Here is a 15,271-nt window from a genome sequence, read left to right on the forward strand (position 1 = left end):
CCATCATCACCATCATCATCACCATCATCACCATCATCACCATCATCATCACCATCATCTCCATCATCACCATCGTCATCACCATAATCATCAACTTTAAGAGTTTGATTGTGCTCGGGATCTACTGAAAGACCCCTTCTTCGCACACCAAAGGCATCTGACCCTTCTATGGCCCCCTTTTCTGGCCAGGGATCATCGGATCCCATTTCCCCCAAGCAGCAGTTCAGGTGACGTCAGGGCTGCTCACAGCCAATCCAGAGAGTAATCAAGCAGAAAAGCCACTTCCTCTAACGATGCCTTGTCCAAGCTGTTATTCTCAGGCTTGAAGAGGCTTCCAGAACATGCCAAGGAGGAAGGAAAACATGTCACTTATTGAGTGCCCTGATGCAGAGCAAATACTCAGCTGGCTTGCTACCGTGTGGCCTGAAATTCACCCCAGTCTATAAGCATCAGCCACCATGATGAATTCTACATTTCTAATCTCATTTAACCACCGCAACAACGCAGAGAGGTTGATAATATCACCCTAGGTGAGCTGAACATTTAAAATATTAAGCACCATGCAGCTCAAACACTGGAATGGAGGAGGCTGGCTTATGGCCATGGAGCCAAGCAGGGGTTCTGAGTGAGGGGCTGAAGCAGTGTGGGTGGGGCAGGGCATGTTCAGGGGCTGTTTCCAACCGGCACGGAGACATCTCAGCATTGTAGTACTGTACTATTTGGGCAGACTTCCTGAATCTCGGGCCTGATCACATAGGTATGTACACAGAAGTAGTTCCAAGATGATCGTCCAAGATCACCCAGCAGGGAAGGCATGGCTCTGTGATCCAGCCCCGGTGGGTCGAAGCCAAGGATCTATTTAGTGCATCATATGGTCAGTACTTTAGGCAAAACCCATCTCCGCCGTTGTACTCCCCACTTTCTGAATATGTGCCAAAGCAGAACCTGGTAGGTAACACGGGTTCAAGGCAGCAATATCCAAAGTGTACCAGTCATGGCTCTGGGCCATGACCTTCTTAAAGACAGTCTCCCAATCTCACCTTTGAAACTGTGCTTGTATGAAACGTGCACTTTTGTTTAGTCTTTTTGGGGAGTGTGGCTGCCATTACCCACAGCTGACCTTCCGATACCCATTCTCCCCTTCATCCTTACTGACAGAACTTACCGTGGTAAGATCGGGGGTGGGAGGGCAGTGACAAATATGCCAGGCCAAAGTGCATCTATCCCAGCTTCTCTCATGCCTGGGGTGGTCCGTGACAAAGTCCTGGACAGCAACGTGCAGGCAGACATCGCTTGATAAGGCTTCCTGCAAAGCTCTCTGGGAGAGGGCTGACCCTCTAACACACAACTTTTGCCTTCCTTTCTCCTGCCTGGAATGTAGATGGGATGCAGGAGACGCAGCAGCCTTGTTTTCAACATGAGGTGGCAGGTGTGTGGGTGGAAGCGACAAGCGGAGAACACCAGAGTGAAGGGACAGAAGCAGTCTGGACCTCTGTGGCTTCATGGACATTCATAGGAACCTACCTATAGACTCTCTAGTAGGCAAAAAAGGTAAGTCAGTCTTAGTTTAAGCTAGAATTTATTCCTGTTTTCTGTAACCCTTGGACACATGTAATAGAGCAGGTCAATGCTTCCCTGCAAGGCTGGGAAACCCCCAGCACAGGCTGAGCTTCTTCTCGATGGTCTGGGGAGGAATTTTACTACCCCACTAAATGTCCCAGTCAAAGGGGGACAGAAATCTGGAATCAGCCGGCTAAACATAAACCTTCCACGTGGGTTTCACGTCACCCACTGGGCATGCCTAACTCACCAATGCCTAACAGGTATTTCCAGCTGAGCTCTGACCTGGGGTGGGGGGTAGATTCTTCGGCTTTTTGTTCCAGGCTTCCGAAGGCTTCACTCAGAGAGCAGGCAAATGCTGAGTCTCCTGGGAGACAGTGACTCCTGGCTCTGGGCTTGATGCCTGGTGCTCCCGAGCTCTCCTTTGTTGCAAGAGCCAGCCAAAGGCTCCAGAGAAGGCAGCACAGACCTACCGTGTCTGGAGCAGGTGTTTAAAAGCTGAATCAGGCCCACAGCTTCCCAAATGAGCTTGAGGAGTTTCATCGCTCCCGGCTATATAAAGCGAAGGCAGCAATCCAGGATCTCTTTTCGGGGAGCAACTGTACTAGAATTCCTCCCCCCACCATCCCCCCCCCCGCAGCCCCTCCCACTCACCCACCGCTGAGATCTGCAAAATCGGCACGGACACTTGTATCCACCGAGGGGAAGCCTATGGTAGTCAGAAGAGCGTTCTGTCTGTTTAAGAAACGAGGAGCTCAGGTCCTGCCTCCCCCACCTGCTCGCTGCGCGATGTCACACCAGTTACACCACTTCCCAGACTGGTCCTCACGTCTTGAACGTGGGATGTAAAGGAAGGTTAAATCATATGAGCTCTGGAATGCTCTTCTGTGTTGGACATTGGCCGTTATTAGGAAGCGGCCCACGGTCAGCATCAATGACTTAGTAACCTTTTCTTGATACAACGAGCTTTTACTGGGCAAGGCCCCAGCTAGCAGTTGTTTGTTAAGTTAAACACACCTGATCTCCACCTTCGTGGGACTTGTAGCTCAGGGTAGGACCCTAACGATTAACAGGCGCACAAGACACAAATGTGCGACTGCCCACAACAACCTTCCGAAGGCCGTCAGCTGGCCCCGTCCGGTGCTCAGCCCCACACCCCTTCTAAGCTCTGCCTGCTCTCAGAGGCTGCCTCAAGCTATGCCCGTCGACCTCCTTCCTGCAGGAGCGTAGGATGCTGTGACTTGCTGCGGAGGGATGGTGTCCGGGTCTCAGGAGAGAGTCAGCAGAATAACACCGCTGGAAAGCAGGGGCTACGTCCACGTGTGTCCATGAGCGTGACACCTTCCTCAACAGGAATCGAGCGCCCACCTACTGCAGACAAGACTCTGCTACGAGCTGGGGGCGTGTCAGGGCACCTGTGCCCCGAGAGCTCGGGAGGAAGAGGACAACACACGCACATTTGGGGCAGCCTCCCTTTAGGCAGAGTGCCCAGAAGCTTAGGGTCAGCCGTTCTTAAATCCAACCGCTCACTTAGCCAGAATGCATTCTGTGACTGCTGAATCAGGCAAGTGAGGTCTGCCCAGGAGGCTCTCTAGAGCATTCCAGAGAGTTCCAGAAAACATAGACTAGACAAACATCCCTTTGGAACCTGGACTTGGGAGTAGAGGCTGGTGAGATTGGACATTCTCCAGGCCCAGATTCTCTGGGCCAAATCTCAAACCCCACACATCTGGGGGAATGGTTGTGAAACCCTCTGATTGGGGCATCTGCTATCAAAGGTTGCTTCAGGGGCGCCTGGGTGGCTCCGTGGGTTAAAGCCTCTGCCTTCAGCTCAGGTCATGATCCCGGGGTCCTGGGATTGAGCCCGGCAACAGACTCTCTGCTCAGTGGGGAAACCTGCATCCCCCTCTCTCTCTGCCTGCCTCTCTGCCTGCTTGTGATCTCAGTCTGTCCAATAAGTAAATAAAATCTAAAGGTTGCTTGAAAATGGGGAGGGGGCACTTAGCCTCCCTGGTATTTAAGGAGGCAAGTGTCAGTCTGGGGGATGTGGGTGTGGCAGAGTGAGGCTCTCAGCAAGCAGGGTAACCCTACGTCCCGCTCTGCCAGGGGCTATTGTCCTGGAGTCATTGTCCACCGTGCCCCATCTCCCCTTCAAAGTGTCCCAGTTCGGACTGTGTATTCTGTGCTGACCCGATCAAACAAGCGCTCCTATATCAGCAGCTTTCAGGCATTGGGAGAGCCCACCCGGGGGATGTAAATCACCAGAGGGTATGAGGAATGAGGAGTGAAGGCCCACATAGAGACTTCCACATGCATATTCACGGCAACATGATTCGCAGTAGCCAAAAGGTGGACGTGACCCCAATGTCCATCCACGGCAAGTGGGTAAACAAAGGTGGCCGTCTGCAGCGTGGGACAGTACTCAGCCGTCAAAAGGCATGAAGCTCCGATTCATGCCTCAACATGGATGAAATTTGCAAACATGAAGCTAGAGAAAGAACATTATGCTAGAGGAAGAAAAATACGACTTTTTGATGCAAACTATCCAGAGTAGGGAAATCTGTAGAGACCGAGAGCAATCCTGGTGGCTTAGGGCTGTGGGGCTGGTGCCGGGGAAGACAGGAGAGCAACAACTGAAGGGAACGATCTTTTTTGGAGGTGATGAAAATGTCCTAAAATTCACTGTGGTGATGGCTGCATGTATCTGAGGATATTCCCAAAACCGCTGAATTGCACTCAGTAAATGGCTGAATTGGTGCTGGGAATTATATCTCAATAAAGCTGTTACTTGTTAACTCTCCTGGAATTAAAATTAAAACTAATTTAAAAAATCATGCCTGGGTGAAAGAGCCATCCAAGGTAAGACAGACCAACAGATTTTAATTTAATACAGGGCAAAAGCCGTGGATATGGAATTTCTCATTGCAACAAATGTTTAGGAAACCACCCCTTGTCAAATTTTGGTGTAGTATCAAAAGAGAAGCCCACGATTGTCTGAAAAGACTATTTCCTGACTATGTATATGCCTGAGGCCAGGTTTTCTTCATATACTTTAACCAAAGCCACCATAAGGCTGAATAAGGACACAGATATGAGAATCTAGATGTCTTATGCAATTTATCTTCAATTGGGAAATAGTATTCTTAATACAAAATGTTCTCTACATCATCAACTGCTTCTTCTTTTTTTTTTTTTTTTTTTTAGGAAGAAGGAGATGGAGACCCAGGGGCAGGCTACCTGCCGTGGCTCTAAAGTGGGCGTGGTATGATCAGTGACCTAACGCAGCTGTTCGTTCTTTCATACATTCATTCATCCCTTCAGAAAACCACTGAATGCCCTCCCTCTGCCAGACTGGTGGGGAAGATGTTGATAAATGTATCAACTCTAGCTCGTAGTATAAACTAGCAACTATGTGTCAAGTGCTCTATGACCTTGAGCTGTTTATTCCCCATAACAGTGCTGTAGTGTGAGAGTGTTATCAGCCCCGGGAGGCAGCCCAGGATGAGCCCTGGGTCAGAGACACAGCCTTCTGCCTCTTCACTCTGGGGGAGCACTAGACCCTTCCCAGGCTTCCAGATGGGACTCCGCTGCAGAAACGTAGTTCTGGGGACACAGAACACCCGCTTGACGGCCCAACTTGCCCATGTCCTGATGCATTTGTTTTGCTCCTGCCGGCTTCCTGGCCAGCCTATGGGTGGTAGGGTAGCCCACTGGTTAAGAGCCAGCTGCCAGACCCGGATCGTGGCCCAGCCACTTAGCAGCAGCGAGGCCTCAGGCCAGTGACATCCCCCCATGTCCCCACCTGCAAAATCAGGATGATGGTTGTATTTGCCTCCTGATTGTTGGGAGGTGCTAGGGACTGAATGTCCGCCCACCTCCCCCAAAACTCATATGTTGGAGCCCTAACCCCCTTAGTGTGATGGTGTTTGGATGTGGGGCCTTTGAGAGATATTCGGTATTAAATGAGGTTATGGGAGAGGGATCCTACAGGGATGGAAGAGACCCCAGAACTCATGCTCTCTGGCGAGCGAGGACCCAGCAAGAAGCCAGGAAGAGAGATCTTGCGAGGAGCAGAGTGCTGGACTCCCAGCTCCAGGTCTGTGAGAGCTACCGTTCTGTCGTCCAAGCCTCCGTGGGTGGAGTTTGCTGCGGCAGTCTGAGCCGACCGGGACAGGACCATAGGGAGTCCACCTAGCCCTCCCCAGGTGCTACCTGCTCTACTGGCCACGTCCCTCAGATTCAGAGTTCAGTGGGATGGGGCACTTACTCTGAAATGCACAGAGCGAAGGGCCATCCTGCCTGCTCTGTCCTGGGTTTTCCTACGGTGGGCTTGCCTACATGAGTTTCCTGGCTGGACATCATAGCCCGCTTCACAGTGGGGTGGCCCACTGATGTGAGCGTCTCACGATGTCTCTCACCACCCAGCCTGTCCTGCAGGCAGCCCTCTGTGCTCCCAGCGAGCCGTGGAGGCAGACAGCGGGGAGAGGAGGGGGTGCGGCCAACAACATCCTATGTGATTGGCCTGACTCTTCCTCTGGGGTTGCGGATCACTTCTCCCCTTTGTCCCATTCCAGGTAGAGGTCGTTCTCAGCCTTTACGCACGCACTACTGTCGGAGGCTCTGACTGCCCTGCCCAAGGGGAGGGATTTCCCTGGATTTGGGGCAGAACTGAAACCACCGTGTCCCAAGGCCAGCAGCACAGGTAGACACGTGACCCTGAGCTGCTATGGAATTTGTCCTGGATTCTAACACACTGAAGTCCCTGGTGGTCCCAGGGGCTCCTGCATGGCATTAATGCATTTTTGCTGGAACTTCAAAAGACCCAAGGCAAGGAAGAGAAAGCTCAAGGTGAGAGCATTAATTTTCCAAAGCCCTATTTCTGCATGAGACACTTTCCTCGGTCTGATAGTATTCCGGCTTTTAGGAAGGGCATGGCACAGGGCTCGAGAATGAAGTCAGAGAGCACTAATTAGCCCTCCCTAACTTCAAAAATAAAATCACCGAGCAGTATGATGATCATGATTATTGTTCCCATCACTCCCACCACTCCAATCACTGATGCTCCAGCGCTTTCATCCCAGAATTTCAAAGCAGAATGCTTTTTAAGGAGATGGCTATTCATTTGTACAATGAGAAGCATCTTTTGAAAATGGAGCTTTCAGACTCTTGATGGGGGGAAAAAAAATCTCTGATTTCTACCCAGCATGATTAATAGGATGACAGAGTCCCTGAGAAGGGATGTGTCTGGTAAGTGGGGTCCAGGCATCAAAGTCAGTGGCCAAAGGTCCCCACATGCTGCAAGATGGGGACCTTGAATGTCTAAGCTTCTGAAATTCTCTGCAGCCAACTCTGTCCCTTCAGGCCCACCCCTTCCCAGGAGCCACAGCTTCCACTGGAGGTCAAGGGCAAACCAGATCCATGTTGCAGTGGAAAGGCACGGCTGAGCTGCAACTCTGGCCTGACTGCTTGGGTTCCACCTCCAGCTTTGCACAGGAAATGTCAGTTGGGCATCCTTGGGCAAGTTGCTTAATCTTTCTGTGCCTCTGTAAATTGAGATGAATGCCAGTTTCTACCTCTTGGGAGTTCTAAGTAGCATATGAAGTTACCATAGGTCCAGCCCTTGGGATGGTGTTTGACACAAAGTAGGTACCCTCTAAGTTATGAGGACATGCGTGATGGTCATGGCGAGGCTATTTCCTGGCTAAAAATCCAACAGTGGCTCCCTACTGCTTGGATACAATGCAGACCCTGAACATGGCACGTGAGGCTCCTTAGGGCCTGGGCCTTCTTTCCCCTCTAGGCATGTTCCTGGGTACTCACCCCACCTCCCACCCAGCCCAGCCCCGCACCATCCCCCGTGTCCTTAGGCCTCTGTATTGGCCAGTGGTCCCCAATGGAGACTTCCTCCTACTTATGCTCATGTTCTTTGGCCAGCTTGCCCTGGTCCTGTAGGACTCAGTTCATTGTCACCTCCTCTGGAACATTGCCCCAACTCATCCCTGTGGGATGAGATGTGCCACCTGTGTGCTCATGTGTCCTCTTCCTAGCCACAACCCATGGCTGGGTCTTTTCCTCCCTGTCCCTCTCTTCCATATTCTCCACAATCCCATCATCACTATCACCATCATCACCATCATCACCATCATCATCGTCTCCACCACCACTATCATCATCATCTCCACCACCATCCTTACCACCACCACCACCACCACCATCAAGGTCGTCACCACCAGCATCATTGTTACTATCACCTCCACCACGATCATCAACATCATCATCATCACCATCATCCTCAACATCATTACCATCATCATCACCACCATCACCACCACCACCATCATCATTGTCACCAACATTGTCACCATCACCTCCACCACTATCATCACCATCATCTTCATTATCACTTCATTATCACTATCACCATCACCACCACCGCCATCATCATCATCACCAACGTCACCACCATCACCTCTACCAGTATCGTCATCATGATTATCATCACAACCACCATCATCATCATCACCACCAGCACCATCATCTGCTGTTCCTCCCACTGGTCCATCCTTTCCCCCAGGGCAGAACTTGAACTGACAATCTTATTAGTGGGTCCTTGCAAATGCCCTTCCCGACTCTACTAGGAACATACAAGCCTCAACATAGAGTTTGCTATTTATGAACGAAGGTGATGTCCACCCTTCTTGTGATCCTCTCCCTCTTTCACTGGGTGTCTCAGGGGTCATGGAAAGATGGCATGGAAGTGCCACTCATAGTCTGGCTTGCTGAGGATGCTGAGTGGCAGTAAACTGGATGCCTGGATGGAGGAGTGGAGTGGTGAATGCGTGGGCAAGTGTTCAGTTGGGAGCATGGGTCATTCTTGCAAAGGCTGGGGGAGGGCTGCTTCCATCCTTTTCTGTCCTGCAAGAAGGGCCCCCTGGGTCTCTAGCAGACTCACTCTCCTAATGTCATCGTAAAACCCTCTGACAAATTATTACATTTCTAGGAAAGTCATTTCTAGGGAGGTTCCCAACGAGCAGACATCTCCTTCCATTGTTCAATATCATGAATGGTGACTGCGTTCCGGACGCGTGTGACACCCAGAGACTTTGCTAAACATCAGGCTTTTGATTGCACTTTGGGAATGACTGGCTGAGAACAAGACACTGGTCTAACTAAGAGGAGAAGTTGGATAGGGGTTGCTTGCAGACAAGATCTCCACGGGGTTCCGCCTCTCTGACACTGGTTTTGTAGAAACAGGCAAATTCTCATAAATTGCCTTTCTGTGCCCAAGGAAGATTATGCTATTTTTGGCTCTGGGGACTTTTAAAAACAAATGAAGAGCAAAGCACAATAGTTCAGGATGTCTGATTCACTCCAGAAGCAAACAAGCCCACCTTCCAGGAGAGGGGAGACCCAGGGCACGGAGAGATGGGGCTCCCTGTGGGAGGACAGACCATGGGGGCTCAGCCATGGAGAAGTCGTAGACACAGCTGTTTATCTAGAACTAACCAACACCATCTTCCCCACGACTGTCCACGCTTCCCTCCCAACTCAGGGTCACACGGGTGGCCAAAGAGCAATGATGCAGGATCTTCTGGAAACTGAGAGAAGACTGATGGGACAGTGGGGGTAATGGCACCCCTAAGCCCTCTGATGTGGAGGGAACACTGGGGGATCTAAGTCCTGCTTGGTCTCTTCCTGCTGCAAGGCTGTAAGAGGGGGTCAGGCTCCCCAAAGCCAGAGCCCTTCCCAGAGTTCCAGGTAATCCATGTCTCAAAGATTTCTAGCTAGGAGAGCATCCCGGGGTGGGGGGGGGTGGCAGTGGGACAGCCAGAGAGGGAGTGTAGCTCTGTGTTCCACGTTGTGGAGACAAGGGTGGGAGAACCAACCTCCATGATGGATTGCAGCCTCTCCCCTCCCTGGGACCGCCTGTCCACATTTCTCAGAAGCAATGCTGGGACTGTTCAGTCTCCAGGCTGTGACCCGCCAGCCCCCATGATCAGCATCTTCGGCAGGCGCGCCATATCTACTCACCTGCATGGAGCTAACTCTCAGTCCTCCCTGTGGTCCAGTCTCTACCTTCCCTCTCTTCCTTCTCGAGAAGCTCAATGTCAGGCATGCAGCAAGCACGCCTGGGTCCCTCCCTTTACGCAGCTGTGCAGATCCCTGACTACCTGTCCACACTTAGTAGGACCTGTGGGTGCAGCCGTGAGCAGGTCTCTGCCTCAGGAGACACCTAGTCTGGTGTCTCAGTACCTTATAGACGTAGATGGTAGGCTGAGGGATAGCCCCAAACATAACCACATCCTGACCCACAGAACCCAGGAGTACATGGCCTTCCATGGCCAAGCGACTTTGTAGAGGTGATGAATTTGGTCCTGGATCATCGGTCAGACCCCATGGCCTCGGAGAGGCCCCCCTAAGAGGGAGGCTGGGGTCAGAGCCAGAAACAGGAGGATATTATCCTGCTGACTTTGAGGAGCATGGATAGGTCCACCAGCCAAAGAGGCTGTAGCCTCTGTAGCCTCTGGAAACTGGAAGGACAAGCCAAGTTCCTCTCCTGGAGCCTCCCGCAGCCATGCAGTCCTGCAGACCCTTCATGTGAGGACTTCTGGCCCCTGGAACTGGAAGACAGTAAATCCGTGTGGCCGAGTGCCTCGCCTGCGGGCTTCTACTAGAGCAGCAATAGGAAACTACTATCTCCCCCTACAACAGTCCATGAATGAGGGACTGGGATCAGAGGGGTGGGCTCGTGGCTGCTTCAGCAGAGAGGGACTGGGATCAGAGGGGTGGGCTCGTGGCTGCTTCAGCAGAGAGGACCCATAGGGGCGGGACCCCAGCCCAGAGACCAGGAGGCTGAGAAGGGTCAGCCCGGCACTGGGGAGGCAGCAGCTCCAAGGTGGGTGGGAGGATGGGTGGGTGGCAGTGCAGCCAGAGGTCATGGCCGGGGTGCTGGTCTGCAAGCCCTGTCCTGGTTCAGCCTCCTGTCCAGCACCGACAGTTCCCCGACTCCTGCCCACAACCTGGTCACCAGATGGCACAGGCGATTTCTCTGACTGTCCTGAGATGCCATCTCCAGCCTCAGGGTCCCTTACAGAGGGTGTGGACTGGCCTTGTCAGGGCCTTATCACGTTTAGACTCAACCTAAGAGGGGTCTGGCCCTTGCTCCTGGCTTCAGAGAGGTGATTGGTGTCGTCCTGATAGGAGGGCTTTGTTCAAGGTGGGGCTGGCCACATCAGAAAGACCAGCATGGCACTGGATGGGGGAGGGCTTGGGTCATCCATGGTGACTGAGAATGCTGTGGGCATCGATCACCTGTCCGTCCATCATCGATCAGTTGTGCCCACGCCATGGAGCCCTGAGAAAGCCCCAGGCTCAGGTGAGCCAGCCTGGTTGGTGACATTCATCATGTGTTGTCCCACCTTGGTGCGGGAAGAGGGTATGTGTCCTGCCCCCATGAGGAAGGGATAATGACAAGGCAAGATTCATGTGTGGAGACGGCCCAGTCTGTGACCCACGTGCCTCTGCCCTGAGCTGGTTCTCACCCACACCCCTGCGGTGTAGACCATGGCTGTGAGTGCATTTATGCAGTGGGTTTGGAACCTTTCTAGCAAGTTACCCAACCAAGGGTGGCTTGGGGATTCCTTTTGCTACTGGGACCAGTGTCAGAAGTGGGGTCAGTCTCGCCCTACCCAAGACTGGGATTCTCTAACCCAGCAGCCTGGCTAACTTCAGGTACCCCTCCCCAGTGTAGAAAGCCACACCCCTCCTGGAGGCCTACCCAACATAGACCCCAGGCCCCGAGCGCCAGCCTCCTCATGCAGGGCAAATTGTCCCAAGAGGCTCCAGCGTTCCCCATTCCCCAAAAGGGCTCCAACAGCTGCTTCCAAGTTCCGGGTCCTCTCCTGCTCATTATCATGGCTTATGACTGAGTCTTCTCTCTAAGAAACGTGAATTAGAAATAGCTCCAGTGGCTGACCACCTCAAAAATGCAAATCAGTATAATTTCAATCAATACATGCAGCACTGAGCATTAAAAATGCAAATTTCCTGCTGTGCAGAGAGCAAGGAGGAACAGTGCCTTATTTAGAAAGAAAGCTGGGTGGCAGGAGGACCTTTCCAGATCCCAGCGTAAAGCTGTAAAGCCGGTCCTTCACTGGGGCAGAAGAGGAAGGTGTGGCGCAGCTGGGCCGGTGATGTGGCCCCTTGCTGTAGGGACACAGCTGGTGCGCACCTCCTCCACAGCCCAGAGCGCGCCTGGGGTCCCACTCAGTTGGGGGGAGCGCGCACGCCTCCCCACCCCTCTCAGGCCTGCCTGTTCTTCATCCGTCCCCACTTCCCGCTCCTTCCTCAGGCCTGGAGTGAGCGCCTGGAGCTTGGAGGGCCTCCAGCCCCACGCGGAAGCAGGAGAGAGGGAGGCTATGAGTGCCAGCCCTGGGGGCCGCACCCCCTAGGAGCAACTGGCCCCGGGGAGAGAGGGAGACAGCTGGGGGCCTGTCGAGCCCAGCCCGCACCCTCGGCTGCTGTGTGGGAAGGTTTCCCTCCGTCCTCTCGGGGTCAACATACCAAACTCGTGAGGCTGACCTTGCCAAGCCGTGTCTTCCTCCGGGAAGCCCTCCTCCCCACTTCCCTGCACCACAGAACTCATCCTGCAGTTGCCCTGCGTCCCGGGGTTGATGTCTGGTCTTCCCACCTGTGTCGAGCTCCCGGAAGGCAGGCATCCCCCAGGTTCTGGCTCTAACATGTGCTTTGCCCAAAATGCATTGAAATTAACGAATGAAGCCCATCCGGCCTGTCCAGGGACTTGGAAGGACAGACTCCGGGTTCCAAGGTGCATGGTCCAGTAGCCCCTTGCAGGCAAACACCACACCGGCTGGCGAGCTGCCTGGCTGCTGCTTGAGCTCTTGCAGGAGGACAGGAAGCTAAGTGTCTGCGTTACCACCTGTGCTGTGTAACAAACCACCCCTAGGCTGAACGGCACCGCTTATTATCTCACGCTCGCTGAGGTTCAGGCATTGGGCTGGTCCTCTGGGCGGGTCTCACAAGGCTATAATCAAGGTCTCAGTGTGGTCTGGGAGTCTCATCTGAGCTCCCCCAGTTGTTGGGAGAATTTGGTTCCTTGCTGCTGTAGAACTTGTGGTTCCTCGAGGCCAACAGGGAGGGGGTTCCTGATTTGGGAAGGGCCCCCATACCTCTTGCAAGAACCTTCACCTGATTAGACCAGGCCCAGCCAGGATAACCTCCCTTTCAATGAGCTTGAGCTCAAATGATCAGAGACCCCCCATGACACTCACAAAAGCCCTGTGGTCCAAGGGTGAGACACAAGTCACTGGTTCCACCCATACTCAGGGTGTACCCCCACATGGGGCCATCTTAGAAATCTGTCCACACAGCATGTCCCAGGACAGCCCATTCCCTTGTGCTGTGACACTGGAATTTTCCTTCCCATGGTTGGACCCCACATCCTTATTGGCAACCTTGGAGGTTCTCACCTGATCCCTGCCCTGCTCCTTCACTCCCTGACCCAGAATGCCCCCCAGACAGAGTCATCTGCGCTCTGCTCAGTTCAGCCCCACACCTCAACCCACCCCCAGGGCACCTCCCAGGCCACCTCAGGCCTCCCCACTGACTGTGTTCCCAGCTGCCTTCAAGGTCCCCCCAGGGCCTTGCTTCCCTCACTTCCTGTCCACTCTGAAAACCAGGGCAAAGGCGTGCCCACATGGACCTTGCTCCTCCATGTCCAGCCCAAGTGCCGCAGACACTGTCCTCTCCAGGCTTGGAACTCTCCTCACTTCCAGAGCCGCTCTCAGCCCCTGTATCCACTCCAGCCCAGCCAGCCTCCCATTCCCCAGAGCAGTGCTCCTTTGGCCCGGCCTGACAGAGGCAACACTGTCTTGCAGCGGGCTGTCCCATCCCCTTGTGTGGCCATCGGGGACACCAGCAGCGCAAACAAGTCCCCACACTAGCCTGAGAGGCTTTCACTGGGGTCCGCACACCTGTCCCCTGGGATCATGCTGTCCTGTCCAGTGGACGTCGTTTGGGGACAAGGAACCCGAGAAACAGATGCAGAGGACACACACAGGACCCTCAGTTCAATTTAAATCGCAGATAAACAACGAATGTTTTTAGAAATATATCCCAAATGTCCCAAGGGCTATATCTCCCTGAGAATGTACTTGCGGTTCACCTACAAGTCAGATTTAAACAGGCGACCCGGATCACACGGCAGGTGACAACAAAGGGAGCAGGAGCTGGAGCCCAGATCCGTCTTGAGGCTGGACTCCCCTCTGCCTGCAAGGAGGGTCCTCAGCCACAGCCCTGGGCACCCTGGAGGCAAGAGCCGAATGCCTGTGGGTGAGTTAGAGGAGAGCAGGTTTTAGCGTCTGGGGTTGTAGGACCACACGTCTCAGTGACATGCGGCAGACGTGTGTCCCCCCCCAGATTTACATATCAAAGCCCTGAACCCCCAGTGTGGTGCTGTTGGGCGCTGGAGACTCTGGGAGGTCCTGAGGGTGGACCCCTTGGGAATGGGGTTAGTGCCCCTACAGGAGGAGATAGGACGGAGGGACTCTCCCATGCGCAAAGGCACAGCAAGAAGGGGTAGATGTCTGCAAGCCGGGACGTAGGCCCTCGCCAGGCACCAGACGTGCTGGTACCTTGATCTTGGAGCTTCCTGGCCTCCAGAGCTGTGACCAGTGAATGTCAGTTGCTTAAGCCCCTGGTCTGTGGGGTTTTGCTACAGTGGCTCAGCACACTGGGATCACTGTCCCCCACTCCCAGTCTCCCTGCAGAGGCTGGCCCACTCCTCCCCAGAAGCCCACGGCCTTGTTCTCTGCCCAAGTTGTTTATCCGCACGGAGCAGGTCTGTTCCATGAGACCCTCCAACGGAAAGTTACGGGGCCCCGTGGTTGCCACGATCTGCCTCTGCTGGGAGTGGAGCACCTTCTCTCCGGCCCGTCACCGCCCGTCTGAGATGTCGTATTTAAACAATTAAGCTGACAAACAGTCTTATTTCCTCCAGCAGCTGACAATTCCCCAAAATGGAGAGATGTTAATTTGAAGTGACACAGTAAAAATCCTTCCCCGTTACTTGGGAACTCAGCCAGGAGGCTCCGGAGAGGCCCCAAGAGCCGGCTGCCTGGGAGGGAAGGAGGCGGCCAACCACAAATGCAGGGCCAGGCCCACCCGGCCCACGGAGCCTGCTTCCAGAGCGGGGGCAGAGGACCAGGCGCATGGGACCCCCAGCCAGCCTCCGCACACCCAGTACCCAGCGACTTCTCGCACCGGAACATCGCCAAATGCCTGCTCTTCGGCGACACAGAGCTTTCTGGGGAGTGTTCTCGGTGTCCGTGTTGGGGGGTGGGACAGTCAGGCTTTCCATGTGCGGCTGGCCAGGCGTCCACACTGACCTGCCCCAGCACAGCCATGAGGACACCAGCTCCTCTGCGCCGCTCACTTCTGGGGCCACAGAGGAAGCCCCAGGGCTCCTGGTCCCAGCTGCACCCCAGTGGGAGGGGCATCATCTGCAAGCCTGCGGGGCCCCCAGGGGGCTGCATGGGGGTCTGCAGGAAGGGGAGACCGCAGCTGCCACCCCGCCATAGCCTGCTCTCCAGCCTCTCCTTGCCATCCATCTCCCAGACCTGCCAGGGGAACCGTCTTGGGGGGCTGTCCCCTGCTCCCATCCTGCCCGCCCTGGGAAACCAGCTCCTGGGAA

Source organism: Enhydra lutris, unplaced genomic scaffold (assembly GCF_002288905.1).
Source record: "Enhydra lutris kenyoni isolate GAN:26980312 unplaced genomic scaffold, ASM228890v2 scaffoldscaffold38, whole genome shotgun sequence".
Lineage (NCBI taxonomy): Eukaryota > Metazoa > Chordata > Mammalia > Carnivora > Mustelidae > Enhydra > Enhydra lutris.